The sequence below is a fragment of the Leucoraja erinacea genome, chromosome 8 (assembly GCF_028641065.1).
Source record: "Leucoraja erinacea ecotype New England chromosome 8, Leri_hhj_1, whole genome shotgun sequence".
In the NCBI taxonomy this organism is placed as follows: Eukaryota; Metazoa; Chordata; class Chondrichthyes; order Rajiformes; family Rajidae; genus Leucoraja; species Leucoraja erinaceus.
The window spans coordinates 45,095,554-45,099,955 of NC_073384.1; positions in this window are offsets into that span (position 1 = coordinate 45,095,554).

Here is a 4,402-nt window from a genome sequence, read left to right on the forward strand (position 1 = left end):
ATGGTCAAGAATCCTAGAGCAAAACTGGAATATATTTATATTTTCCACATCCAAACAGGAAAAATAATTAGGTGCACCAAGCTCTTTCTGAAGATCTGCCATGTAATTTGCAGCAAATGTTGATGAAAAGAATCACCTTCATACCTGCACTTAAATAACCTTAAAATAATCGGGCCTTCCTGGTGTTATCTCAGAATGCTATGTAGTATAAACTGTAGTATAAATTATCTCGAGAATCAAGAATTTTATGCTTCCATGTATTTTGTGTACAACTAAATTTTAGTCTGAACTTTAAAAAAAAGTTTAAAGCTGTTGAATACTTCAACTTTCTTTACTTCGGTTCATGGGATTATTGGAGAATTGTTGCAGGACATTTTGTTGTGGGGAGGGTGAACATTCAGGTGAAAGATAAGGTGGTACAGAGACTAATTGCATTGACCTAGAACAGATGAAGTCAATCCTCTTGAGGGTGTTTGAGCTGCACCCATGCAAGCCAGGGGCGCTGGGGGAGATGGCAGCCCTGCCGGCAGTCTGTTTGTTTTTTCTTTCTTTTTGTTATTTTTTATTGCGTTAAAAGTTTGTTTTAATGTTCTTCAGTTTGTTTTATGTGGGGGATCGGGGGAAACTTTTTTTCAGGTTCCTACCTTCCTGGAGATGGGATCAATTTTCGGATCACATTCTCCGGGCTCTGCGGCCTACCATCGCTGGAGCTGGAAGCTGCCTCAGACTGTCGTGAGCCCCACCCCGGGGCATGGACTTAATATCTGAGTGGATCCCTTGCCTGGGATCGCTCCCACCGTGACCACCATGGACTTACCATCAAGGGCTCGCAGTCTCGGAAGAGGCTAGTCGGGAGCTCCAACGCCGACCAGCCCCAACGCCAGGTTCGATCGCACGGCACGGGGGAGCTGACATTCCCCTGATGCAGGAGCTGAACGCCTCGACGTGGAGGGCCTGAACGCCGCCGGCTACAGGAGTTAAGAACATCCCATCAACGGAGGGCTCGAGGCCCCCGGCCGAGGAAGAACATAAGGAAAGACAAACTTTATTTCGCTTTCCATCACAGTGAGGAATGTGTAGTAGTCACTGCGGTGGATGTCCATGTTAGAAAGTGTTTTTGAGTGATTTGTTGATTTTAATTATATGACTGACTTGGACAATGAAATTTCTCATATGTTGCAAAAAATACTTGCGAATAAAGTGTGATTCTGATTCTGAAGTGGAAACTATCCTTTCATACTCCCACTTATGTCTTATGGGTGGCAGAAAGGCTTTGAGGAACCAAGAGAGGACTCCATTACCACAGAATACTCAGTTCTGACCTGCTTTCAATCGCAATGCATTTATGAGGCTGGTGCGATTAATTTTATGGTCAATGGCAAATTCCAGATGGGCCATTTAACAATATTAATGCCGTTAAATTTCAAGAGTAGATGGTTAGATTCCTTCTTTCTCACCATTGTCATCAGAAAGAAGGTACAGGAACCTGGAAACTGTAACGTCCAGGTTCAGAAACAGCTTCTTCATTACAGCCATCAGGCTATTAAACACAACAACGAATAAGCTCTGAGCTCTGAACTGCAAAAGACTATATTATTATTGCACTATACTTGTTATTTATTGAACTTTTTCTTTTTTTTCTCTTCTTCCGTTAAGTACTATTCACATATTTTGTTGTGCTGCAGCACGTAAGAATTTCATTGTCCCATCCGGGACATATGACAATAAAACACTCTTGACTCTTGGCCGCTGCCTGGCACCTAATGCCTTCATGATCTATTGGATACTGCAAGGCAAGGTTCTGTTTTGTTATTTGAGGTGTGGTGAATGTGTTTTTCCTAATGAATTGCGGTGAACAGAGTGGCTTAGTTAGCAGAGTTGTTGCCTCACTGCCCTAGTAATCAAGCCTGACATCAGTTGCTGTCTGTGTGGACTTTGCACATTGTCCCTGTGACCACATTTGTTTTCCCAGAACACTTTGATATCCTCCCCTATCCCGAAAATATCGGAGGTTAATTGGCCATTGTTAACTCTTCCTCGGGATTGGGATGGTTTTGAAACTGGCAGAAATCAGATGGGCTAAAATGACTTTCTTCCATGTTATGGAGAGTTATAAAATATGGAATTCATTGAAACTTTATAAGGAGATTGAAGGCAAAGCATAAAAACGGCATGCATAAAAATGAACAGAGGGGGAGACAGAGATACGTGCATATTCCTTGTTCAAAAATAATTCTGTCTACCAGTTAGGAAAGGGCCTTTGAATTGTATTCTTATTTATATTTTCTTTGATGCATAAATACTGATAGATTTTAAACTTACCAATTGTGCCAAAAGCATAAATTCTACAAACATGTTTAAAAAAAAATCAAACATGGAATTTTAGTTATTTGATTTCTGCATCTTTAAAGGGCAAGCCTTTTTAAAGGGTTATAGAACATCAAAATATTTATGATAGAGAAAAACCATTCAGCTCATCCTGTCTATACCAGGTGAGAAAGACTTACCCAACCCAATAGCACCTTTCTGCAACAGGTCTGTCATCCTTCAGGTCATAGCTTTTTCAAATACACGTCCAAGTGGGACACAATGAAGCTTGGCGCATCCAATGCAAAGGCTCTGTGAGGGAGACCACAGTCTAGGGCCCTTCCACTGCTGGACAGTAAGGTGCAAGGTCTGGGGACACCCCTCAAGCAAGGGAAGGGATATCACCCCCGGGGTATACATGAGTTGCAAGGGTATTTCATTTAAAGACAGGTGCGAACACTACTAAGTCTGACACTATTGAATGTATAGGCATTGAGAATGTATGAAGAGTTTTTGCTCAATTTTTTGAAATTAAAAAAATCCAAGATATTTCTTCCAGACAGTGAAATCCAGACTTCTTCCACCCAAATACAATTATTTCCTCTGCTGATTTGTAACATCTCTCCTCATGGTAATAATTACTTCAAATTTATCTTCTATAGGTCTCTCATAATTTTATACATTCTCCTCTCAGCCTCCTCGGACTGAAGAAAACAATCCTAACGTCCAAACTTTTTCTTCATAGTTGAATTCAAAAGGTATAGATTAAATGTCAAACTATGAAGTACAGTACATGGAGTGAAATGAGTCAGTTGCAATGGTTTAAAAAAATACACTGCTTTACCTAATGGTTTAACATTTGTTTCTGACAGGTGGTTGTGTGATAATAAAAGAGTATTATTGTTTCTAAATAAGCAGTATGTGCAGTCTAAGAAGAACTGTGGCACAGTGGTAGTTTGTGGAGCCGCTGCCCACAGCGCCAGAGACCTGGATTCAATCCTGACCTGCAGTGCGGTCTGTGTGGAGATGAAACATTCTCCCTGGTATGACGTGGGTTTACTCCCGGTGCTCTGGTTTCTCCCCACATCTCAAAGACATGCGGGTTGGTAGGTTAATTGGCCGCTGTAAATTGTCCCTTATGTGCAAGTGAGTGGTTGAATCTAGTGGGAATTAATGGTAATATGGAGAGAATAAAGTTGGATTAGATTAGTGTGGGTTCAGTATAACTGGGTGGTTGGTGGTCAGTGTGGACTCAGTGGGCCAAAGGGCTGTTTCAATGCTGTTTCTCTCCATGACTAAGTATTTTCAAACTTAAGCACAACTTGAATTTACAAATCAGACATAGCTAGGGCACCCTTTATATTTCCTGTGTATGCTCTGCCTATTCTGCATGCCAATTCACTACAGAGAATGAACCCACACGGACATTTGGGATGAGCATGTGGTGGAAACAAATAAATTATATCCAAGGTAACAAAGTGCCTTGAGTGGTTGGATGGTGAGTCTGAAACTCATGGTTTAGTGTACAGATTTGAAGCAAAAGGCTCAAATTCGGAATCAAGCTCAGGAAAATAAAGTGCAATCAGATTGCAAATGTTGAACCAAGAGTTCAATCCAACCATGTCAGGTGTGTTCTTTCTTGTGATAAAATGTGTGAGTCCTTCTGGTTTTGTGCAGAATAAACGCAGGTTCTTTTTTCAGGTAGGTTATATTGATGAAATTGAGGATGCGGTCAAAGATAGGTCTCCAAATGAAGGCATAAGAGAGATGAAGAAAGCAATTGCTCCGACACATACACTGCTTTAACAGAGCATCTGGTCATATGAAAAGCAAAAGAAAGTTCATTTGATGAAGTGATAGAGATTTCAAATCTTTATAATCCAGCATTGTTAGGGATTAAATCTGTACCAGAAGCTACAGATAAACCCATCAGTAATTATATAGCTGGGTTGATGAATTTGTAATTTTAGAACTTTCCGGAATCAAGTGCTGATGGACAGGTTTAAATATAGTTCAACTGATGAGAAAATCAATCTAAATTGTTAAACAGATAATATCTTTGACCTTAAATGGACCTTTATATGAGCATACAATA